Genomic DNA, 27,169 nt, shown 5'->3' with positions numbered 1-27,169 from the left:
ATGCAACTATATGCCAATAAAATGGAAAACCTAGAAGTGGACAAATTCTTAGAAAGGTATAATCTTCCAAGACTAAAGCAAGATGAAATAGAAAGGATGAACAGACCAATCACAAGTACTGAAATTGAAACTGGGATTAAAAAAAACTTGCAACAAACAAAAGTCCAGGACCAGATGGCTTCACAGGCGAATTCTACCAAACATTTAGAGAGAGCTAACACCTCTCCTTCTGAAACTATTCCAAAAAATTGCAGAGGAAGGGACACTCCCAAACTCATTCTATCAGGCCACCATCACCCTGATACCAAAACCAAAGATACCACAAAAAAAAAAAAAAAGAAAATTACAGGCCAATTTCACTGATGAACACCAATGCAAAAATACTCAACAAAATACTAGCAAACCGCATCCAACAATACATTAAAAGGATTGTACATCATGATCAAGTGGGATTTATCCCAGGGAGGCAAGGGCTCTTCAATATCCACAAATCCATCAGTGTGATACACCACATTAACAAACTGAAGAATAAAAACCATATGATCCTCTCAATAGACGCGGAAAAAGCCTTTGACAAAATCCAACATCCATTTCTGATAAAAACCCTTCAGAAAGTGGGCATAGCAGGAACCTACCTCTGCACTGTATAAAGGCACTGTATGACAAACCCACAGCTAACATCATTCTCAATGGTGAAAAGCTGAAAGAATTCTCACTAAGATCAGGAACAAGACAAAGATGTCTGCTCTCGCCACTACTCTTCAACATAGTTTTGGAAGTCCTAGTCATGGCAATCAGAGAAGTAAAAGAGATAAAAGGAATCCAAATTGGAGAGGAAGAAGTAAATCTATCACTATTTGCAGATGACATGATACTCTACCTAGAGAATCCTAAATACTCTACCAGAAAACTGTTAGAGCTCATCCATGAATTTGGCAAAGTCACAGGATACAAAATTAATACACAGAAATCAACAGCATTTCTATACACTAACGATGAAACTTCAGAAAGAGAAATTAGGGAAGCAATTCTGTTTACCATTGCATCCAAAAGAATAAAATACCTAGGAGTAAACCTACCTAAAGAGGAAAAGATCTATACTCTGAAAACTATAAGACACTGATGAAAGAAATCAAAGATGACACAAATAGATGGAAAGACATACCATGCCCTTGGATTGGAAGAGTCAGTATTATCAAAATGACTATACTACCCAAGGCAATCTACAGATTCAATGCAATCCCTATCAAATTACCAAGGATATTTTTCACAAAACTCAAACAAATATTTTAAAGTTTCTTTGGAAGCACAAAAGACCCAGAATAGCCAAAGACATCCTGAAAAAGGAAAATGGAGCTGGAGAATCAGGATCCCGGACTTCAGACTATACTACAAAGCAACAGTCCTCAAAACCATGTGGTACTAGTACAGAGACAGAAATCTAGATCAGTGGAACAGGATAGAAAACCCAGAATTAAACCCACACACCTACGGTCAACTAATCTATGACAAAGGAGGCAAGAATACACAATGGAGAAAAAACACCCCATTCAATAAGTGGTGCTGGGAAAACTGGACAGCCACATGGAAAAGAAGGAAATTAGAACACTTCCTAACACCATACACAAAAATCAACTCCAAATGGATTAAAGACCTCCATATAATACCAGATTCTATAAAACTCTTAGAGGAAAACATAAGCCAAACATTCCCCAACATAAATGACAGCAACATCTTCTCAGATCCACCTCTTAGAATAATGACAGTAAAAACAAAAATAAACAAATGGGACTTAATTAAACTTAAAAGTTTCTGCACAGCAAAGGAAACCCTAAACAAAACAAAAAGACAACCCACAGAATGGGAGAAAATCTTTGCAAGTGAATCGACTGACAAGGGCTTCATCTCCAAAATTTATAAACACCTCCTACTGCTCCATACCGAAAAAACAAACAACCCCATCCAAAAATGGGCAGATGATCCAAACAGATAATTCTCCAAAGAAGACATACAGATGGCCAAAAAACACATGAGAAGATGTGCAACATCACTCATTATTAGAGAAATGCAAATCAAAACCACCTTGAGGTACTACCTCACACTGGCCAGAATGGCCATCACAAAAAGTCTACAAACAATAAGTACTGGAGAGGGTGTGGAGAAAAAGGAACCTTATTACACTGTTGGTGGGAATGTAAATTGGTGCAACCACTGTGGAAAACAGTACGGAGATTCCTCAGAAAACCAGAAATAGAATTAGCATTTGATCTAGCAATCCCACTCCTGGGCATCTATCCAGAGAAAACCATGACTCCAAAAGACACATGTACTTCATTGCAGTATTATTTTCAATACCCATGACATGGAAGCAACCTAAATGTCCATCAACAGAGGAGTGGCTAAAGAAGACGTGGTGCATATACACAAAGGACTATTACTCCGCCATTAAAAGGAATGAAATACCGGCATTTTTAGCAACATGGATAGACCTAGAAATTATCATGTTAAGAGAAGTTAGTTAGACAATGAGACAACAACATCAAATGCTATCACTTACATGTGGAATCTGAAAAAGGACACAATGAACTTTTTTGCAAAACATATACTGACTCATAGACTTTGTAAAATTTATGGTTTCCAAAGGAGACAGTTTGGGGGGTGAGGGGATGAGCTGAGGGTGTGGGATGGAAATCCTATAAAATTATATTATGATGATCATTGTACAACTATTAATGTAATAAACTCATTGAGTAATTTAAAAAAGAAAGAAAAAAATAAAATTAGACTGTATCAATAGAACATTGACAGGCAGTCAAGAGATGTAATGGGAACTTGGTTTATATTCATGCCAGAAAAATGACCGATAAAACAATTTCTGTAATAAATGACTAAAATTTGAAAGGAAAAAAAGAAACAAGAGCCTGCTGACTATTTCTTATGACCTTTAGTAAGGTCCTTTAAAAGGAAAATAAGCCTTAATCCAAGCTGACATTTCTTAAAAATCAATAGGAAATAAGAATATAGATATACAGAATTGTTAAAACAGAGGCCCTTTTTGTGTATAGCTGGTGATACAAAGCTCTAAGAATCAGAAAACCATGCTGCCTGCAAAACTATTAGAGATAAATTTTCTGTCCTACAGTAAAGTTATTCCACCAAAAAGGACAGGGGATACCCAGGAGTAACCTAGAAATGGGAAAAGCCTGACCACCCACTTCTCCAAAACAACTCCTGCAGTGCACTTGCCCCTAGGAAAGGGCAGCAATTTTTCTCATCACAAAGTGCAAATAATTGGGATGCAATCAGTGGCCAGAAGACAGTCAAGCTCTCTTTTACCACATCAGTCTATTGCCTCAGTTGCCCTGAGGCAGAAGCCAATGAAGAAGTTATTAATCAGAAGCCGTAGTTCATTAAAATGAACTCATCGGTGACAGCCAACTAACTTTTTAAAAGAGGTGCTTTACTGGCGAAATTCCTAATTTAGAAACCTGAAATTGTTCCATCTCAAAGGTAATCATGGGTCTTTGTAACAATAATAATAGCAACTGGGCTTTTGGGAGAATACAGCCTTCCATGAGCTGTCCTCTTATCTACTGTGGCCATAAAGGGACATGACCAAGGAAAACCTTCCTGGGGACAGCATGCCAAAGAACTAACTGCAGCCAAGACAGTGACAAAAGTGAATATGCCCTACTGGTCCTATTGAGTGGAGTACAGTTTGTCCTCTGGAGTTGTCCTACTCACATTGCTTATCCTTCTTCTTCTTTTTTCCAAGCCTGATTTCTTACTGTGGCTACTTTCTTTGTCCTGTACTATTCTATCTTAGATGGGGTGGAAATGGTTAAGTTAGTCCCAATGCCCATAGGATTCAGAATCTTGAGGTGCCGTATCTCCCAAAGACCCTGGATTTGCTAACAAGTAAATGCAGGGGTTGGTGACTTTGAAATACCTTTCCTGAAAGAGTCGGGTGGGAGGAGGGGGGAGTATATTTGTGACTACACGAGGATTCACTGCTTTATATAAGTACGAGTGGAATTTTTATATACAGAAAGAAGCCTATTTGTGGATGTATATACACATGTAATGTCTGAGGGGTCAATCATGAATCACTCCCAAACATAGAAATTGATCCAAGATAGAACCCAAGTCAGATCTATTAAAGTTATTGTCTAGGCTTTTCTTTCTTCTTTGGTTGTAATCAGGAAAAGCATGACCTCAGAGCAACAAGACAATAAGTTTCCAGTACCCACTAAGGCACCTTTGTGCAAATAGAGAAATGTATCTCTTCCTCAAATCATTTTACTGATTTTTTGTTAGAAAAGACACTTGAGTGCCATCTGCTGGAAATTTGCCATAATAAACATACAAATCTTGTTTCTATATTAGTGACCTTTAGATGAAGCATAATTGTACACTGCATGCGATACACGGCAGCCCTACTAATAACCATGTTCCCTACTACATGGGGAAGTTTGATCCAGTGATGTCAGTGCCCCAGAAGAAATAGATATGAGAAGGACTTAGACATCCCTGCAGGCTTCGGATTTCTGTTTCTACTTCTCAAAGTCTCCAAATCCTATAACATGTTCTTCCATTCTGTAAATAACGCCAAACTCTTTACAATATATTCCTTTTATCTTAATCTAGGAGCTAGTTCAAATTGTTTTTTTCTTCCTTACAACCAGAAAAGTCCTGGAAAATATACCCAGTTTCACTCATTACCTATCCGTATGACCTCAGCTCAGTCATTTGCCTCTGTGAACCCAGGATTCTTCATCTATAAATTGGGCAACAGTTGAAAGGAAAGCAAATGAGATAAACATATGTGAAGGGGCTTTAAAAGTATAAGACAAGATGGCACTGAAAAGAAAGCAACGATGATGATATTTCAGATAGAACAAGAGAAGATGCAAAATCTATTCCCATTACTTTTCTGCTTTCCTGTTTTTCTTCACAGCATAGGGGAGAATTTTCTTAATGTAGAAAGGAAGAAAAAAAGACATAGAATATAACTTCACTAATTTAAGTCAGAATCCATAGGCACAGGAGGGGGATTGATTTGTGATCCTCTGAACCAGAAGCTCAGGGTTCTGTCTTGCTTTCTTCCAACAGAAAGAATTGAAAACAGATAACTGTGGAGATAACAAGCACAGTCTACAGCCATGAAAATTAGTCCCATCCAAAATCAATAAATTAAAAGAGAAAACCTGAAACATCCTGTCTCCATCATCACAATGAGTTTAATCAGCTAACTATTACACCTGATCCTTGGCATCTCAACAAGTTGATGAAAAATATCAATTACTCTCAGAAACAAAAGAGTAAATATGCTTAGCAGCTGTTACTAACCCAGGCCGAAGACTTTCACCTGTGCTAAACAAAGATTTTTAATGGAGACAAAAATCATCAGCCAAACAAGCAATCAAGTTGAAAAAAGAGAGTTCGATATAGGGTGTAATCTACTAATTTGTTCATCACTAGACATAAGCAGAGACCAGTATATCACTGTACATTGAAACACCAGACTGTACTCTTTCATTAGAATGACCTAATATATTCCATCCTGACCTTTTCCTTATTTTTCCACACCTTTCCTAATTTATCTGAGATTCACAGGTCAATTGATTAACCAGCAATTTTCACTGAAGCTCACTATTTGCAAAGCACTGCTCTAGACAATTTAGGCCCTATAAAAATGAATAAAGATACAGTCCCTGCCTTCGGAAAATTTGAAACCTAAGTTGAGGAAAAAAGGCAGGCACATATGTAAAGTCACATCTGGTTAATTCACTCATTAATTCATTTATCATTTAATCATTCAAAAAATGTTTACTCAAACTTATGTGCATAAGAGAAAAATAAGACAAACATAGCCACAACCTAATAGAGGTTACAGTCTATGCAGGAAAAGAGACATTAAATACATTTAATATTAACCTATAATAAGTGCTCTACAGGAAAGTCATAGGTTGCCTTGAGTACAAAAACATTTCTTCCTGAGAAAGTGACATCTAAGTTAAAGATCTGAAGGATGGGTAGCATCGGCCAGGCAAGGAGAAGGGAGTAGAATATTTCAGGTACCTGGAAAAGCACACATGAATAAACTGTAGTGGAAGAGAGTTCAGAACACTAGAACTAACGAAAAGGAGACCAATGTGGCTAATGTACAGTGACAGAGAGGAGAACAGATCAAGATGCAGCCGAAGAGCTGGACAAGGGCCAGCTCATTCCATAAGCCATGTTAAGGATCTTATCCTAAGAGCAATTAGGACAAGCAATTAGAAATTCAAGGATTTTAAGAAGAGTGTCATAATCACACTTGCATTTCTAAAGATCTGTCTGGCTGCATATGTCAAGAATGAATTAAAAGATGGCAAGAGTGGCTTTGGGAAACAAGTTGGAAGTGGTGTTCCAAGCTATGAACTCTCAGCTGTGAATGGCCAAGTCGCATCAACAGCCACCATCTCGTTGTTAGCACCAATTGCTCTATATTCTCAAGCCCTTAGGTTAGAGGGAGAAGTTCTCTAGGCATCCTAAAATGAAACTCAGAACACACTTTCCTATAGAAACAATGCTGTAAAAGGCAGTTGGATTTAATGCTTTTAATTTTATGGTGCCTTTGCTTTTCATTCTTTTTTTTTTTTTTTTTCCCACTGTACAGCAAGGGGGTCAGGTTATCCTTACATGTATACATTACAATTACAGTTTTTCCCCCACCCTTTCTTCTGTTGCAACATGAGTATCTAGACATAGTTCTCAATGCTATTCAGCAGGATCTCCTTGTAAATCTATTCTAAGTTGTGTCTGATAAGCCCAAGCTCCCGATCCCTCCCACTCCCTCCCCCTCCCATCAGGCAACCACAAGTCTCTTCTCCAAGTCCATGATTTTCTCTAATATCCAGCACAAATGAACATCTCCTCAGAAAAGAAAATCATGGACTTGCTTTTCATTCTTTAGCAGCTTTATAATGAAGAGGGATTGAGAAGACTTCAAAAGAATCCTGGGAAAAGGCTCTGAAAATAATTAAAGGGTTTAAATATTAGTACTGTGGTATAGGTAAAAGAAGCTAAGACTACCTCCAGATAATAAATGGATATTAGGACATTTAGTTTCATGTTATTCATGTCAAATTCTTGCCCATGTTTGGGAAATCACTGAAGCTCCAAGGTGTTGGAAGAGATAGGAAGGGGTGGCACCCAGTGCGAAGATGGAGGAATGGGCCTTAGAGTGAGCTTCTATTACCACACACAGCACCTTAATCAAAACTAGACTCTGGGTGGGTGCAGCACAGCAGAACACACAGTTTGGTGAACAGAAGACAGGCTAAATTTCGTTCTCCAAGCCCCCTTGACTGAGCCCTCTTAGGGAGTGAACAATCTGAACAAAATGCAGCATTCCTTGCCTTGGAAACAAGGCAAGATGGGACAGTCTCTGAGATGAAGAAAAGGTAAAGATGAGGAGTATATGAAAGTGGTTCAGAGAAGGGACCATGGAGCCACTACTTGGTTCTGAATCCTGTTACTAGTTGTATGACCATGGGTAAGTTCCTGGATCTTTCTGTGTCTTGGTTTTACCATCTATAAAACAGGAAAAGTAATAGTACCTACTTCCAAACTTTGTTATAAGAATTGAGTTAATATTTGGTGCACAGTAATAATTATTTACATGAATGTAACTAAATGATATAAATGTTTAGAGAGTGGAGATGTTCTATGTGAGGCAAGGCCATTTGCTATAAGGCAACCAAGCATTTAAGAAAATTTCTACAAAAAACTAAAAATGGTTTACAAGGCCATCTTGAATAAGATGATGCCTTTACTACAAAAACTGATGCCACTGATAACCACCCCTTGTTAGACCTCAGAGGTATGCCCCGCTTTCTGTGATGGTCTGCTTTAAGCTATTGGTCTGATCAGCAGTATCTTCAGGTGCAGCTGCTACAAGCTGAATTCAGTAGGCAGCCAAAATTTAGAGCAACATCACTGCTTCCCCTCTCCTGAACTCATCTGAATTCATGCTGAACACAGAAGAATAATTCTTACTTCCCCAGATGGTGAACAGATTCATGCTCCTTCTAAAAAAGCTCATCTTCCTCAAATATGTTTCTCAGCAGGATGTGTCTACCTGCTGCTGGAATACTCAGAGGATTAAAGAGGATTGTGTGCATACAGTAATGGCTACATTTACTCAATAGTTATGAGAGAAATGAATATTTCAACACAAAACAGCACTTCCACCTTCTCATTACCAATTCAATTATTTCCACACTAAACTACATTTCCCACTAGGAAAGATGACTACATTATCCTTACTGATTTCAACAGTTAAGAATGGGTGAGGCAACAGGCAAACACACATACCCATCACCTATTTAAGCTACCCTCATCTGCTTTTTAGCACCAAGAGAGCTTTAAAAAAAGCCCTGGCTGCCAATACAATCTGCAATGACCCTCTGCAAGACATTGGTGACATTCATAACAAGGAACACCTAACTGATCTAGTAAAAACTAATTACAGAGCCAGACTCAAGTCAGTGTCACACTTGGTTCCCACACTTGCCTGTCTTCTCTCTTAACTGCGCCCTTATTCTTCATTGCCACTTTCAGGTCAAACTTAGGATTCAGATTCTAGGACCAGGAATAGGTTCAAGAGTAAGTTTAATGTAAAGCACTTGAAGGCTCTAACAGTTAAATTTCAATATAGAAAATATAAAGCACTTGGGTTACTGTGAGCAGATTTAAGGCAGGGAATTCAGAGTTCACAGAATTGATGAGAGGGCTAAAGGAACAGACTCTAAGATGGGCCTCCAGGAATGACTCCCAGAACAACATAAAACTGATCCACCTCTAAGGCTGTCACTGCAAATATAAATACAACATCATATCCATGTGGCTAGAGCCCTAAAATCAAGGATCAGAATCAAGAAGACATTAATACCATCACTGCTTCTTGATACTTAAGAAACTTGAGGGAGATTAGACACTGGAATACTGATGGAGAAACAACAAATATTTTCTCTTCCTTGACAGCATAACCAGAACAGAGAGGCAGGAGAATGGCCTCCAGCATCCTTTCATCTTCCGTATCTTAGTGCAATCCAATGAAAATGAAATCATCAAGCCCAATGGGTGTGGGATCATCAATGAAAGACAGACCAAGAGAGAGACACAAAAAGGAATGGATTGGAGAAGGAGGCTGCCCTCCAACTACCACACGTGCCATTCACTGCCACTGGGACGAGAGGAGAGTGGTGCCTGGGTATATCACTGTGCTTTGAAGACAGAGTCCATAAGCCCACCTAGGACCGGGGAGAGCACATGCCACACATCAGGAAAGGTTCATGGAGGTCCTAGGCCATCACCAAGTAAGACCACTCAGCTTGTCTCTCATTTCCAATAAAGGGAAGGAGGAACCCACTTTGGCAACTGCTCAGGAGCCTGGGAATTTGTGCTGCTCATGAGTGTAGCAGCCCAGGTCTGATAACCTCACTGCCAAATATTAAGTTGTCTGTGGGGCTGGTGCAAACCCCAAGACAAGCAATGCTAATTATCCAGACTGGCTGCTCTCTGCTTGGGCTCCTTTTAGAGGCTCATCCTAGTCCCAGGGAACCATAAACTGGTTAACAACTCGATTCTAATTAATAAGCTCCCTAATGAAGATATAAATGTCCACATTTTTATCCTTTACGATGTAATTTGTGCTCTTTCTCCCTTAAATAGCTTAACTGATGCCTCTGTTTCCTCCTTTTTCAACTCCCACTTTCACATTGGTTTCTGGTCGCTAAACAACCATCACAACTCTTTGCTCTTTAAATCCATCTCATCCAATGTCCCCTGCTCTCTGCTCCTTGTCTGTTGGGGTGTTTTGTGTGCTCCTCAGAAACTCCAATGCCAAACTCTGAGGAAAAGGAAACCTGCTGAAGTTTTCAAAGAGAAGGAGCAATAGCTATGTGACTATCTACATATATGGAAACCACAAGAAATGCCACAATATTTGAAAAGGGCAAATAGTCACCACTGTCAAGAGAGCTGAATGGCAACCATGGTTGCACCTCACTGCTCTCCACTGAGAGCAAAATCCTAGCTAGAGCAGTCTGACTAAAGGCACAGAATGTCAGAATATTTGGAATTCCCCTTTGTCAAACTTCAAAAGTTTATTTTCACCTGAAACACATAACTATGTATCCATTCACCAATCTTTCTTATATGTACAACTCCAAACACATACAAAAGAGAGTAACATCACAACTGACATCCATGTACCATCTCCCAGCTTCAGTAAGACTCAGTATGTGTCCACACTATTTTATCCATTTACCAACCCACTTTTCCCTAACACACAATTAACATGAAGCAAATATCAGACTATTATCATTGCACAACCTCTTTTTCTTAACATTTTTTTATTGAAGTACAGTTGATTTACAATGTTTCAAGTGTACAGCAAAGCCAAAAGTGATTAAGTGGGGTGTGTGTGTGTGCACACATGTATACCACTTTTTCAGATTCTTTTCCATTATATATTATTACAAGGTACTGAATATGGCTCCCTGGGCTATATAGGAGGTCCTTATTGTTTACCTATTTTATACATAGTATCTGCTAATCCCAAATTTCTAATTTATCCCTCTTCCCCCAACTCTGAAGCTACCATTTATTGGACCATCTTTGCATCCTTGGGACTAGTTAAAATTCTTTACATGTATCAACTCATTTAATCCTCACCATGCCATATTATTCCTCTTTTGGGATAAGTAAATGGAAGCAGGAAGAGGTTAAGTCAAAGGTCATTCATTACATGACCTCTTAATAAGAATTAGTATCAAGTCCAAGACCTTGTACTGACAGCTTCTAAGCATTGGCCTTAGTGCATGGTCTCTGATGTTAGATGCACCAAAGTCTGTATATCAGCTCTAACATTTAGTTGCTATGGACTCTGGTGAGTTCCTTAAATTCTCTAAGTCTCAGTTCTCCCTCTGCAAAGTAGGGCTAATAGTGCTACCTCTGAGAAGAAAAATAAGATAATGCAGGGGAACTGCCTGGGCCAGAGTAAGTGTTCAATCAAGATTCACTTTTGTGATTATTACTGTTAACATAGGAATTTCAAGAGAAAGAACTATTTCATCTTCTGGGAAAGTCCCAAGTTCTAACAGATGACTCTTTTAACCAGGTCATATACCATCCTGCTCTTTCATGTTCCAACACCAACTGGACAAAGGAGAGCATCCTTCCTTTCTTCAGAACTTTTGGTGACTGATCTCTGGATACTTTGATCTCTGCCTCTGGGTGCAGCTGAAACTCACACTATTGATTTCTCATTGTAATGAGTATCAACCAAAGGCAGGAGTCAGATTTGACTGAGATCTGTGTATTATTTGTTTCATTTTCATTTTCTCCCACTTAGAAATGAGAGTACCTAAAGTTCCAGATCATAGTTTATTTCCCATAGCTAAAGTTCCTTGGCCTTTTACTAATGGGTTTCGTGACATTTGTTTGGATTTTGTTATCAGACATTTCAAAGGTACATTTCAGATATTCAAGGGTGGATTCCCTTGTGCTTTCCAAACAGTGTCAGAGACATCTAGGTGGTCACCAAGCCAGGTTTTTCAGTCTAGGTACACTGGTGGGTGGATTGAATTTCCCAGCCTCCCTTGCATTTAATTGAAGCCATGTGACAAGCTCCCAACAATAGCATGTTTAAGGACAAAGGATTTTGCAAAGCAGGCAGAATGCTAAGATGTTGTAATAGGTCTATAGGAATGTATGTCCCGTCCAGCTTTTTGTCCTCAGATATTCTGGAACTGTTGTGGGCAACATCCCTGATACTAGCAATTTATAGATTTCCAAGGAGGCCACGAGATGTATAGGAGGTTTCATAAACTTAAGGCAGAAAAAGGCCAGGATGAAAAGTCCCATTGTTAGAGGATTCGCATTATTTTGAAAGCAGGATTTTGCTTGCAAAAAGATGCTTCTAGTCTGACAGCTTGAGTTATCACTCTGTCTCTGAATAAAGCTAGGTTCTGTGGGCTTAGCATCAAGAGAGACTTTCAGTGACTGTGCAACGTCCATCACAGTGTTTTCTTGGGTCTTGGTGGTGAAAGGATTTTCATATTCTCTAAAGGCAGTCACTGGAAGCAAAACAAGTCCTGCTCCTAGAGAGCATCCAGTTGCTCTTACTAAGAAACCATACTTGGTAAGTGGACTCTATAGCTGGAAACGCACATAGAGGTCTTTGAAGGTCACAGGTAAGGCACTAAAAGAAAGTGCTAACCATCTTGCTTATTATATCAATCTACATAAAGACATTATCCTTTGGAATACTAATTTTTTCAATCTCCACAAAGACCCATTACTAAAATGCATCCATTGCCTTCATATTAGAGAATGAGTGATAGAAGAAAATGGGCTGTGAACGGAAACAGGGCTAGCAGGTGGAGATGATATGAATAGTGATGGAGATCAGGTAGGTCCCAAGGTCACTATAGGCAATGGATTATTCTAGAGAGTGAGACAAATCTTCATGGATTGTTCAGATCTTAAGGTCAAAGCCAGAGTTAGGAAGCTCATGATATGAGTTATTGATGTCCTTCTCACTCATGACAGTACTCTGGCATCATAATATAGTAAAAGAAGAAAAAAAAAGTGTGGTCCAAAGAAAGGGCCAGAGGAATACAGGAAGTTCTTACTTCTGATTGAGACAAAATCTGATGTTATACAGATGGCCAACAAGTACATGAAAAAATGCTCAATATTGCTAAGTATTAGAAAAATGCAAATCAAAACTATAATGATGTACCACTTCACACTGGCCAGAATGGCCATCATTAAGTCTACACATAATAAAGGCTGGAGAGGGTGTGGAGAAAAAGGAACCCTCCTACACTGTTGGGGGTAATGTAAATTGGTGCAGCCATTATGGAGAACAGTATGGAGGTTCCTTAAGAAACTAAAAGCTACCATATGATCTGGTAATCCCACTCTTGGGTATATATCTGGAGAAAACTCCAAAATTCCAAAAGATACATGCACCAGAATGTTCATGACAGCACTACTTAAAATAGACAAGACATGGAAGCAACCTAAGCGTCTAACAGATGAATGGATAAAGGAGGTGTGGTATAATACACACAAAGGAATACTACTCAGCCATAAAAAATGAAATCATGGCATTTGAAGCAACATGAATGGACCCAGAGATTATCATCTTAAAAGAAATTAGACAAATACCATATGATATAACTTATATGTGGAATCTTTAAAAAAATGATATAAATAAACTTATTTACAAAGAAGAAATAGACTCACAGACACAGAAAACAAACTTATGGTTACCAAAGGGGAGGGGGGAGATAAATTAGGAGTTTGGGATTAACATATACACACTACTACATATGACAGATAAACAACAAGTCCCTAGTGTATAGTACAGGGAACTATATTCAATATATTGTAATAATCTATAATAGAAAAGAACCTGAAAGATATATATATAAATCACTTTGCTGTGCATCAGAAACTCACAAAACATTGTAAATTAACTATACTTCAACAACAACAAAAAAATCTGCCGTTAAATTATATTAACTATCTGTGGTAGACAGAATCTATAATTTCCTCCCCTTGAATGCAGACACAAATACAATGGGATTTTTACCCCATGATCAGGTTATGCTATATGGCAGATGCTTCCCACTCTAATGTAGATGTCATATACAATTTTCTGTTTCACTTTCATCCCTGCAGCTTCTGACCTCAAATCACATGCCACTTTGGGGATTTCACGGTTGACTGAACTGCAGAAGAGCTGATGTATGTGTATTCTCTCCGCACTTTCCTCTAGGAAGCTTTCTCTGACTCTTTTTCCATGACTTTTCCCATAGTTGAGTAAAGGACTCAACTATGCAAAATACACAGAATGCATTCACTTATTTACCTTGACCTCGCCCTGTTCTAAGAGGGCATAACATACCTTCCAAAAGCCTAACAGGATTTTTTTTTTTCTTTAATGAATAAGTTAGAAATCTGAAGGAGGGAAAAAAAAATTGAGGAAAACTAAAGTGAATTCAGAGGCAAGGTCAACACACAAAACACCTGCCACAAAACCTGGCTCTCTTCTTTCCACTATCAAGGCAAAGAGAGAGACATTGTCGGTTAAGTAATTCATAGTGGTCCCACATTTGCTTGCTTATTCTTAAAAAAAAACCTATTCCTGATAAAGTCACCTGAGGAATTTCTTCCTCTGGTCTTCCTTGAAAGAAGACATGCACAATTTAATAAGTAGCTTAGAGGGAAAAAAATCTAGTTTGAACGTCTGCAAAATGTTTACCTGTTTACTTCATTTACTAGCACAACAGGTTCATGGTTTAGGGAGGGAGAAGCAGGGAGTGAGACCAGAGAACATCAGACAGAAAAAGAATCACTCATACAGAAATAGTCAGTGAGTGCCAAGTAATGGAACCCCTCAAAGTAGAAAGAAACAGCAACAGCTGGCAAGGAAGTCCCCACCCTGGAGAAAGAGAAGACAGTGGAAAAAGCAGAGAAGTTCTTCAAGTCATAGGCAGACATTAAGAGGAAAAGGCACAGTGCCAGGAAACAGAACACAGAACCATACAGAAATATTCCTACTGGAGAGGCCTTAGGGAATGTCAAATTTGCTGAGATCCCAGTCTCCCTTTACAGATAAGGAGAAAGAAAAATTGCGCACACACACACACACACACACACACACACACATAAACTGGGTCACTTTTCTGTGTGCAGTAGAAATTGACAGAACATTGTAAATCAACTATAATGGAAAAAATAAAAATCATAAAATAAAAATAAATAAATAAAAATAAAGGAACTAAGGTCTAAAGAGCACAAGCACCTGTCTCTGAAGCCACACAGCTGATGCGGAGATGACATCCTATGACTCTGTTTAACATTTTTGGAGATGGGAAAATGGACAGATGGGAAGGCCCTCCTGAAGCTACTTAATGTCTGACTTGAGTCTACAGCCAGAAATACAAGGCAGATGAGAATGAACACAGTCACTTGGATAGACTAATGCTTACTGCTTACTTCCCCAGCCAGTGCTGTGACATATATGATATACTGTGTGTGTGTAACCTAGGAGAGTTACTGGAATTACTGGAGTGCTTAGTACATATGGTAGACCACTGAACATCCTCCTTAAAGGATCCCACTGAATCCTTGCAATAATCCTAGGGGGTAGAACACACTGTTATTTACATTTTACAGTCAATAAAATGGGCAGAAAGAAAGAAGGAAGGAAAGAAGGAAAAAAAGGAAAGAAAGAAAAAAGGAAAAAGAAAGAAAGGGAGAGAAGGAGGGAGTGAGGGAAGGAGGGAGAAAGAGGAAGGAAGGGAAAGAAAGAAAGAAAGAAAGAAAGAAAGAAAGAAAGAAAGAAAGAAAGAAAGAAAGAAAGAAAGAAAGAAAAGGAAAGGGAAAAGAAGAGAAGAGAAAAGAAAAAAGAAAAGAAAAGAAAGAAAAAAAGAAAAGAAAGAGGAGAGAGAGGGAGAGAGAGAGGGAGGGAGGGGGAAGGGAGATACTTTTTGCTCTTGGATATAAATCACCCAGAGTTGTGAGTCCTAAGCGAAATCTGCCAGAGTGGTAAATATATATTTGCCTTGAGCCAGTGTCTCGAGGCAGTTTCTCTGCTGGATACTTTGGCTCTGCCCTGAGGGTAGTTCTTTTTGGATCCTGATGCAGTTCCTATTTCACAAATCAGAGTTTAAACCTTCACAAGAGCGTATTGATCTGTGCAATCAAAGCATCGAGATTCCAGAGCTAGGAGATGAGGGAGTCTGGCCCCTTGAATCAATATCCTCTTACTCATTAAAACAGATGTCTCATTCAAATTGTGATTTTAAGCCAGACTCAGAGACTGAGAATCAGTGTTCAATGATGCAGTCTTTACTGGGCAAGAAAAGTCTATCCATTGTTTCAACATCCCTGTTTCTCCCTCTCTCTCCTCCCTCTCTTCTTCTTTTACAACCTTGATGTTTAAGTTCAAGCCCAGCAGACACCTATTTTCTGCCACTGTTCCTTCAGAGACAAAGGGCAACCTCCAACCCAGGGTCAGAGTGAGCTGAAAGCCAGGGTTCTACTGCTCTGAGGATAAACGCATCACCCCAGCAGGTGATTTCTGCCTTAATAGGGTGCTCTGATCATCCTATTCTGACTGCAGCTCTTAAGATTTAAAGATTTGAGCAGATAAAGCGCAATGAAGAGGACAACAAAGTTATCAGAGGACAATTCATAAAAGTCACAGCCCAAAGGCTCTCCTGGGTGTGACCTTACGCTAACACTTCTCTCACACCTCTTGCCCACCAAGGCAGCAAAGCAGCACTGCACTGTGCAAAGAGCACAGGATTTATAGCTCTTCAGACCTTATTTCGATCTTCAGCTCAGCAACTCACTGAAAGGGTGACTTGGGATGAGCAACTGAACTCTGGGCACATTTTGCTCATCTATAAAATCCCAAACATAATCACTGTCTCATAAAGTGAGTGTGGAAATTAAATTAGATGGTATAAATAAAATGCTTCTCAGAATCACATAATTAAAAACTCACCATCACACATAATCTTATCATCTTCATCTTTTCCTCAAATCCATTGCTCTCCCAGTACTCCCCCAACTCAGTCTCCTTCTTCCTGTTTCTCCATTTTCTGCCTTCTTTCTATTGATCTGCTTTATGCTCTTCTCCTTCTCACCATCCCCATAAATGGTCAATCACTTTAAGATGAATGACACGCTCAACACAGGTACTCTCCAGCTCAGCCACGGACAGCACTTGGCCTCCCAAGGTCTCACCTCCTAGTCTTTCTCTTTCAGAGATGAAATCCTTCAAAGTGGCAGCTTCCTGGCAATATCAGGAAATTTTCCAGAGAACAACTCCAAAAAGTAGCAAAAAGAGGAATTGCCAGGACATGTCTAGAAAAAAAAAAAATTGTTTTACTGCTATTAGGAACAACATATTTCTCTTTTATGGGTCTGATATAATTGTATATTTATTTCAGTTAAGTGCTTCACATTTGACTTTTTTTGTTGTTGTTGTCTTTTTAGGGCCCCACCCACAGCATATGGAGGTTCCCAGGCTAGGGATCAAATCAGAGCTGCAGCTGCTGGCCTATGCCACAGCCACAGCAATGCCAGATCCAACATCTGAGACCTATACCATAGCTCAAGGCAACACTGGGGCCAGGGACTGAACCTGCGTCCTCCTGGATACTAGTCAGATTTATTTCCACTGAGCCACAACAGGAACTCTTGACATTATATTTTTAAATAAATCTGAGCTATGGGGTATCTTCTTTCTCCCATCTAATGTCACTGGTGTGCTAAAGCCAGCTCATACTGGCTTGTGAGAGCCAATTCTTAGCCTTTCTTTCCAACTCTGCATTCTGACACTACATGGTAACTTGATATTGAAACGATGGGAGTGTTTATACCACAGAAATTGGCAACCACTATAGACAGACTTTCTTTTTCCAGAGATCCAACTGTTAAATATTTATTAGCATACTATTAGATAAGCTCTAACAACTTTAGCACTGAGCCCCCTTTTGCTTTAAAGAACTTTTAAGTTTATTTTTGCAACACTGATTTCCTAGAGAAATTCTACAAGCTTCACCCTACGTGTGCATCATGATGAGTTTAGGTCTACAGAAACCTGTGTTTCTTTAAAACAGATACTTCAGCTTATCTGCTTGTAATCACAGAGGCTCTGTTAACAATCATGTAAATTTGTTCTGGCTTAGTTGCATAAGGATGAAGGTGCCTGCTGGGCCATTGTTACATGTGCATGAGTTTTGTCCTATTGATTTAAATAGAGAGTATAAGATTATGAAGATTTTAGTCCCTGAGAATCTCTGTGAGCTGCTATTGGCATCACTGAGCATTTCATTGTTTGTACCCACATTCAAATAGAGTTCATTTTCTCCAAATATTATACTGTGCTAGTAACCAAGAGGCCATACAGTGGCCATACAATCAAAGCCAGACTACCTGGGGTTGAATCCCAGCTCACCTACTATCCAGACAGTTCCTTAACCTCTCTGTGCCTCAGTTATAAAATGAGAGTAATAAGAGTATCCACCTCCTTGAGTTATTATGAGGATTAGATGAGTAATTACAGTTCAAATACTTAAACAGTGACTGGCACACAGTAACTGCTAAATAAATGTTAACAATTAGGAGAGAGTGGAGATGAAATGTTTATTGCAAGGTGAGATATTTGAGCACCAGATTTTAGATGGGTGGCTGAGGATGACAATGGGAAAAGCTTTTAGAGGAAAGGGTTAGAATACCACTGCTAGATGCCTACATCATTTATGGAAGGGATCCAAGAGATTCTGTGTTCAGAGGTCCTCCTGTCCTCACTGAAGAAGCCAGAAATTTTCAAACTACAGCAGCACACAAGAACAACAGAGTCTCCCCTCCTTATTTGAGGCAAGAGCTCACAGCTCCCCAGGACAGACAAGAAGGGTGATGTTCATATGCAGACACCACAGTCAGCTCTGCCACACGTGCTGGTCTGTGGGTACAATTCCCCGTTATGAGCCTCACCTCCCCACTCCTATGACCTCTCCCGAATGTGAGGGAGGGAGATTCATGGTAGTAAAAGGGTTCACCTCTATGTTAATCATCAGGCTATTCCCCCAATATTCTAATTTTCCTCTAAGCACAAAGTGGGCTCACACCTCCCCTTTCTTTCTTCTAGTTAGCCAAGTTTATATGTCTTATTTGGGCAGTGAAATGTGAACAGAAGTGATAATGCCTCTCTTGCACACTTCAAGAGCCAATGAGTGATTTCCCACTTCCTTCTACCTGCCATAGTGACCAGGAATGCTCCATAAGATAAGGTTTCATCAATGTCCATCCCTGAGTGGGAATAATCTGGAGCAGAAGCCCCCAGATGGCCCACAATAGACAAATAATAAGAACAAGACGAAACTTCAATGTTTCTATCCTGACTGATACAACCTTGATTCCAATCTAATTTATCCTTTAAAATATGAATACGGTTTTCACGTAGCCAAGTACTGGTGATAGCAGATATCAAAAAAGAACTAATAGGAGTTCCCGTCGCGGTGCAGTGGTTAACGAATCCAACTAGGAACCATGAGGTTGCGGGTTCAGTCCCTGCCCTTGCTCAATGGGTTAATGATCCAGCGTTGCCGTGAGCTTGTTGTGTAGGTTGCAGACGCGGCTCGGATCCCGCATTGCTGTGGCTCTGGCGTAGGCTGGCAGCTACAGCTCCGATTAGACCCCTAGCCTGGGAACCTCCATATGCCACGGAAGCGGCCCAAGAGATAGCAACAACAACAACAAAAGACAAAAGACAAAAAAAAAAAAGAACTAATAGAGTTTAAAATCATAGATTTACAGAAATAAAATGTTATATGATTCACGTTAACGTTTTTCTATAAATTCCGTTTCCTTAGCAAGTTAATTTAGCTTTGTTTACTTTGTCCTTTATTAGACAAGACGATCCATTTAACATAAAATTTCTGTATTTTGATTCCATTTAAAATTTGTGCCTGAGAGAAATCAAATCAAAATCCTACAAAGGCTGAACAAAGTAGACTTCTATAGAAAAAAGGCTATATCAGCAATTGTGGCCACCTTTTGCCTAAAATGTCCCCTTCCCCTTGCTTTATCCTCATTTTTTATCCCAGTGCTACCATTCCTGTTCAATGCCCACCCCAGCTGGATTCTTTGTGGGCCTAAATTTCCTTTCATAGCAGAACTAATACAAATTGGTGTTTTCAAAAATAATTTTTCTTGAAGGAAGAAAGAAAAAGTAAGTGAAAATAAATAGTATCATGCAAACAGAATGTAATTCATGACATTTTTTTTAAGATCCTCAGAGGGGCAGCATCATGAATCATTAGACTTGCCTCTAGTTTGGCTGGTAGTATTCATAGGTGCCTTGCCTGAATTTCACTGCTAGATTCTAGCCTCCACACAGTGAGACCATCCTGTCCCTTACTCCATGACCACGCTCTCACTAAACATTCTGCTATAATCAAGGACAAATGTCAGAACCACCTGCCTTGAATCTAATGTATTCAGCCCTCTAACATTCTCCCCTTCAGACTTGATTTTTCTGATTTGAGGACATCACGTTTACAATCCATTCTCAGGAGAGTGCATGAGGAAACCTTAATCCTCGCTGATACATCTTGCCTTTCCAAGCTCAGGTTAATAGCTCTGTGCACTTCTATAACACACTTTGTCATCAGCTCACTGTGGCAAAAACACACATACACATGCATACCACATACACATATAATACTAAGGAAAATGATCTAGTCTAATTAACATAATTTGACAGTTTTGAATGAACATACATATTTACAGTGACTATATTTATATATAGTGTATCAGCTAAGAAGATGGGCATTGAGCAAATATACACAGGTTTAAGTCTCAGCTCCAGCACTTCATGGCTAGAGACCCTAAGGCAAATTATTTAATCCCTTTAAGCATCTGTTCCCTCAAGTGTAGACAAAGAGTAAGGGTGGTATCTACCTCATAAAACTGATGTAACCTAATGAACATAAAGTGAGAGAATGCATATAAAGCAATGCAGTGTCTGGAACACAGGAAGTACTAGTAACTTTCAGAAGGTGGTGGTAGTGGTGGCAGTGGTAGTGGTTAATAATAGCAACATTACTCTTAAATAAAATGAGAAGCACTGTCTCACATCCCATTATCCCCACATTTCTATTGCAGCTTTCATAAATCTTCAGCTTTCTTCTAACGAATACTCAAGAGTGATTTTTAAGTTCTCTAGAAATGCAAAGCACTTTAGTAATTATCACTGATTCTGCAATATTACCCACATCATAGGCTAGGCAAGACATTACCCAGGCCCCAGTGTTCTGGAATTATTCAAATTTGCTGATCTGACAGTGATGTTACCCTGGCACCTTCTGAAAGTAAAAGGCTTTCATTATTTCCTGACAAACCACATCATCCACTTGCTTGAACCTCATCCAGATTCGGCCCTGTATTAGGAAACACATAAGTGCCGCCAAGAGAATTCAAACATTTAGCAAAGCACTGAGCAATTAAACTTAGGTGGTCTACTTTAGAAACAGAAAAAAGAAACAAGAGGAGATAGAGAAAAGAAAAGCAAATTTAAGTGGCTCAGCTGGGTTTGGGGGAGAGAGGAATGTGTCTACTCATTATGGGCTTCCATCTGGGGAGAAGTCAAATATTTGCCCTGAAAAGCAAGCAGAAAGCTTTCATGATTTAGTACACAGGCAAACTCATAAATTAAGGCAAAGGAGTCCCCAGTGTAAACAAGTGCAATCACTCCTTACATATCTTAGTTGTCAAAAACCTAGTTTGGTCTGACTACAAGCGGCAGAGTGACAACTTTTGGGTCTTCCTGGGCTAAAAATTCTAATTAGAAGATCATGTCTCTTACTTGGCCTCGTCTACTATTCTTACCTAACACGGGAGCCTTTAAACAGAGGGGTAGATTTAGCTTCCTCTTTAATGACTGGCTCACTTCTCAAGGAAGCAGAAGCCCTGAAAAATAGCACCTGGTCTTCTCTACTGCACCTGGCAGCAGGTCATAACCCAGGCCAAACACAGTTTTTTGAGGTAAAACCTATCTATTGATCATTTGCCAAGTGCAAGCAGCCAAACCAGGCACTGTGGGAAATGCATGGCCTGTAAAGTATGGCCACTTCCTTTCAGAAGCTCACCATCCAGCCACTCAAGAGGAAGAAATTCTCACCTTCACACTCTCAGGGTTGTCCCAGGACATTACTCCAGGCCCAGTCCATTCTAACACAGATGGGCATCTCCTTCTCTGAAACCAGAACAGAACCTTCCAAGTTCATTAAACACTACAACAAATCTAGTCATATCCTGGAGATAAACCAACCAATTGAATCAAAGGTTTCAAAGGAGGCAGATCCAGTACCAGGGCACAGAACCACAAATTCAACAGGTTAAAACAGCAAAAACTATTTGCTGAGAGGAAATGATGATAGGATCCCCTCCCTCATCAAAGTACTGTGTGCTTAGAAGAATAAAGAGTTTACTTAAAGCCCATCTGGAAGCTTGTGGGGTATAGATAAGACTGTTATGCTGCTAAGCCTTCCATTGCACCCTCCAGAAAGATCCCTGGAAGCCCCTGTGGGCTAACAAGAAAAGAATGGCCGACAGAATTCAATCCCTCTAACTCAGATTACAGGACATCAATGAATGACTTTATTTTTTGAAGGTTTTCGACAAAGGTCAATTTCTATGCCAACTCATTTTTTTAATTGAAGTATAGCTGATTTCAAAGAGCCACTTTTGAAAATCTGCCCCAGATATTCATCTATAACACTCTAAGAAATGTTTATATCTTACAGACCTGAGTCTTTGGGAACATTAGAAGATGGCTTTTATTATATTATGAACATTTTCCTTTTGTGCATCAGTATCCTTTTGATGTACTGACGTCATCTCCAAAGTTCTGAAGAGAACTGAGACCTCTAGGAAAGTCTAGAGACAAGGTTTGGAATTACCTTATGAATCAGTTGTTTCTTCGCTGGCCAATCATCATCTATCATGAGCCTAACTAACTAGAAAACTAATCATAAGTGACCTAAACAAGCATACCTAAAATATCATCTTAGTATTTTTGTTTGTGCTGAAATTCTTCAGGGTCACTAACAATAAGAACTAACATTGGTTGACTATATATCATGTGCCAGGAGTAAATCAAGGCAAAGTGAGATTAAGCAATTTACAATTAGAAACACAGCTAATAAGTCTGAACAAGGGTTTAACCTGGCTGGAAAATGGCCCAAACAAAAAGACCCAGTTGCCAACCTTTCATACTTTACCACATGCTCCAGTCCACACCCCTTGTGAACTGAATGACCAGCACCAAATGCCACCTTATGCTCCTATCAACCACTTTATTTAATACTGAGAGGATCCACTACAATCTAGTTAAGGATTAAATCTTATTTGTCAAGCCTGCAGTGATGATATTTCTTTCCCTTTTAGGTGTTTATGAAGATGTGGCAATAAAGCATGAGAATCTGACTCAGTTTTTGCATTCCCATATAGCAGTGGTACCCAACACTTTCTACACATCACTATCATTTAGAGGTGTTTGAAAAGAAGATTCTGATTAAATGGGTCTTGGGTGGGTCCTCATTTTTAAGCATTTTCTAGAGGAGTCTAACATGCAACCAGGATTAAGGACTCTTTCCACTATAGGATGGGAAAACCATGTTGCTCTGAACAGAGAGGAGATAATCAACTCCTTTCCTTCTGGTAGAATCTCTTTTACCTCTTCCCTCTCCAGTCAATTAAACACCCTGCTGCCAGATTGCTCTGCTCAAATTATATAATTCTTTTATTCTAAAATCATCTATAATCCCTACTGCATGAAGAATTACATTCCAAATCCTTAGCCAGGCCAAAGGCTCTCTACACTGTGGTCCAAGTCCACCATTCAGCCTCATATATGTCTCCCACATGAAATTCCTTTTTATTCTCTGATGTGTAGCAATTCAGCTCTTGCTAGCCCTAGAGGTCAACTCCCTATCACGTCCACCTTGGTATAACAAGGGGCTTTTACTCTTCATTCTTCCTATCTTTCTTCTACCAGGATACTCTCTCCTTGGAGCCCTTGATTTGTTAAAAATCTTACTAAGTCACTTTTTCCTTTTGCTCAGAAACTCTGCCAGATCTTGCCTTCCTTAGGTACCCTTGCACCTGTCACTTACTGTCTCTCCTTTGTTCTGAATCCCTTGGCTTTGCATCTCAGCATTCTTTTCTAGTACAGTGCCTATATGAATTCAGAGGATGGACCTCAGACTGCAGTTTTCAGCCATTCTCTCTGGGCTCCAAGTACAGCCATTGAGCAAGAGGGACTACAACCCTGCCCCTCACCCATGAGGAATGGCTCCAGAGTAGGCAGGGCTGTTCATCCATTGTATTTACTTAGGTGTCCTAGGAGCATAAAACAGTGCCTAGTACATAGCAGGCACAGAGAAAATATTTGTTGAATGAATGCAAGAGTAAATCATTGGGCACATCCATCATTACCTAACCTGATGATGATGAATCATTTCCACTTTGTAAAACAAATCTATTGTGTTGGGGGCAGGGGGAAATCCCTTATTCCTACTTAAAACCATCTATCATGTGATGGGTTATTTAATACAGTCATAACCTGATTAATACTACACAGCATTTGTATTACCCTTTGTACTTTTCAATGCATTGTCCCATTTATTATCTCAGTCTATCCTCATAATTACAAGTGAGAAATAAGTCAGAAAGGTAGAAGGATTTGATCAAAGTCACAGAGATGGTTGAAAGCAGAGTCAGGATTGAAATCAGGGCCTGTTCTGCTCATCAGGGCCCAGGCCCTCCTCATGATGCTGCTACAACAGTGCTGGTGCCACACTTCGTCAAATACCATAGTACACACATCATCATTAACCTCCCCACAAACCTTTGCATTGGTCAGGGCTCTCCTGAGAAAAGAACCAGTAGGACGTATAGAGATAGACAGGAAGAGATTCATTATGAGGAGTTGGCTCATGTAATTGGCAGAGGCTGAGAAGTCACATGATCTGTCCTTTGCCAGCTGGAGGCCCAAGAAGGGAAGTAGTATAGCTCTAGTTCAAACTCAAGAACTATGAGAGCCAAGAGTACAGGGCCCTGTTCTAGTCTGAAGGCCTCAGAACCAGAAGCTAATATCTGATGGATGCCCCAGCTCAAGCAGAGAGAACAAATCCTCCCTGTCTCTGCCTCTTTGTTCTATTCAGGCCCTTGGTGGACTAGATGATGCCCACCCACACTGGTGACGACATTATCTCTATTCAGTCCACCAATTCAAATGCTAACCTCTTCCAGAAACACCCTCTTTGACACACCCAGCAGTAATGTTTTACTGGCTATCTGGGCACCCTGTGAGCCAGTCAGGGTAACACATAAAATTAACCATCACACTTGCTTATTGTGTAGGAAGGGACTGTGAGAGATTTGATGAGTTCCATTCAGAGAACAAATGGGAAAACCTAGGTAACAGGTGTTTTGTCTCTCTACATTTGGGCTGGTCACAAACAAATTCCTATTGAATCAGGATAAGAGAGAAAAGCTAGTATTTAAAATCACAATGCTCTTAAGGAGAGGCAATGCTGGTGAAAGAAAGGAGGAGTGAGGAGTCAAAGCCCTTTCAGGTACAAGACAGATGCTGGATCCCAGATCCTGTGGTAGTTGAGAAGGGCAACCAGAGCTGAAATGCCAAATGGCTTTGTCAGGAATCTGAAAGCTGTTCTTAGCTGAGTAGTTCTTAGATTACTTAGACTCTGGTCAAACTATCAGATGGGGGCTTCAGGCATCCCTAGGCCCAAATGGAGCTACAGAATCCACTTCCAAGCTCACTCTCACAGTTTTTGCCAGGTCACAATTCCTCACTGGTTTTGGACCAGAGGCCTCTATTTCCAGCCACACAGTTCTGTTCACAAGAAGACAACCAACTCCCCTGTCCCAGAGATCTGAGAGAGAAGAGAGGAGGGAGAGCAGGGACTAAAGTAAGGCCGGAGAGGAGGCTTGGAAAGATCTGAAGGAGGCACTTACGAGACATCCTCTAGTGTGAGCCAAAGAGTGCCTATGATAGAAGATGCAGTTTAGGCTGCTTGGCCACCATAACAAATGCTATCACTTCTGCCGCATGCTACTGTCCACACAGGCCTGGTACAAAGGGTAAGGGGACCACACAGGGTATGAATGAATTTCAGGAGGCAGGGATCAGCGGAGCCCTCTTGGACACTGACTACCACAGAAGTTATTCAATCTTCAGACAACAGACATGCAGGTTCTCCTGGAGATTCGTGTTAGGGAACCACTGACTGAAACCATCCACCTTGGCCAGGCATGATGACAACTACATGAGTTGTCTCACATTAGGAGGCCCCTGTAAGAAACACAGTGCTGCCCTGAAAGCTAATAGGGAGAATTTGGGAGGGGCCAGCAGGAGGGAGGAGATGACCAATCTTCCAGAATCCCTGGTGCTGGAATCCATCTTGGCTGAGAGGTATGCATGACGCCTGGAAGGACCCTGAGTCAGACCAAATACAGGCTGAGCAAGAGAAGTGGCCAGAGACAACCTGGAAACTAACCCCATTCCCATAAAACCTGAGACTGAGAGCCACATGGCAGAGCAGTTCTTTTGGGTTTCCTTACCCTGATGCTCTCTGCCCAGGCATTCCTTCCCAATAAAGTCTTTTGCTTTGTCAATACTTGTGTCACCTTGGACAATTCATTTTCAAGTGTTAGACAACAGCCCATTCTCAGACCCTGGAAGGGTCTCCCTTCCTGCAACTCTACATCCATTTTCAAAATCCCATCTACACTACATCATTCAGGCGTGGGCTTTGTCTTTACAACAGCTTTATTTACTTAACAAAATCCTCTCAACAGATGTCTGTGAGGTACACACCTCCTTAATTAACTGAAGAGGCAGATCATATGGCAGTATATCAAGGAGTTATGGGTTGTGAATCAACATTTTCATTTGAGTCCTGGTTCTGCTGATTCCTAACTATGCTACCTTGGGCAAGTCATTTTTCCTCTCTAAGCTTTGCTTTTCACATATAGGAAAATACTCCCTCTTCAGGTACCATGAGAATTGAATGATAGAATTCATTCATCCTCTGACAAATATTTTCAAGCTCATGGATTGTCATCAGTGCTGAATTAAATGCTTGTTAAATCCCTATCCAATTTAACTGTTAATGGTCTACCTTAAATCTCACAGGAGGATATGAGGAAAAATAAATGAAAAGCTTTTGAACACTTTATAAATTCTTTTCCTTATTCTATCACTTCCTTTCAATCAAATCACTTAATTGCCCTAGGAATCAGTGTCTTCAACTATAAGCTGTAAATAATTAACTATAAGTGAAGTTAAATATGTAGCTCCTAAAGGAACAAGCTTTGAGAGTATAAAGGAAGAGGGAATTTTAAAATAACTATTTCAAGATATTTTTGTTCAGTTTTCTCTTTGTTCCGTAAAATTATGATAGTATTATTTGTTTCATGTACCATCTAAGGTTGTGAATGAGCATGAATGTCTAAGGAACAAATATTCTCCTACCCCTGCCAGAATATCAGATATGGTAAT

General features: G+C 39.9%; 1 long non-coding RNA gene across 1 annotated transcript in view; it reads right to left on the bottom strand.

The window, feature by feature from the left end:
• The window catches only part of LOC102165048, a 308,358-nt gene that overhangs the window by 209,459 nt on the left and 71,730 nt on the right, over positions 1 to 27,169 (bottom strand). Inside the window, exon 2 of the long non-coding RNA XR_307588.3 lies at positions 16,580 to 16,941. This is a non-coding gene — a long non-coding RNA (uncharacterized LOC102165048). The remainder of the gene's footprint in view (positions 1 to 16,579; positions 16,942 to 27,169) is intronic.

Source organism: Sus scrofa, chromosome 14, assembly GCF_000003025.6.
Source record: "Sus scrofa isolate TJ Tabasco breed Duroc chromosome 14, Sscrofa11.1, whole genome shotgun sequence".
Classification (NCBI taxonomy): Eukaryota; Metazoa; Chordata; class Mammalia; order Artiodactyla; family Suidae; genus Sus; species Sus scrofa.
Note: the sequence above shows the minus strand (reverse complement) of the source record. Positions and strands in the feature narration are given on the sequence as shown.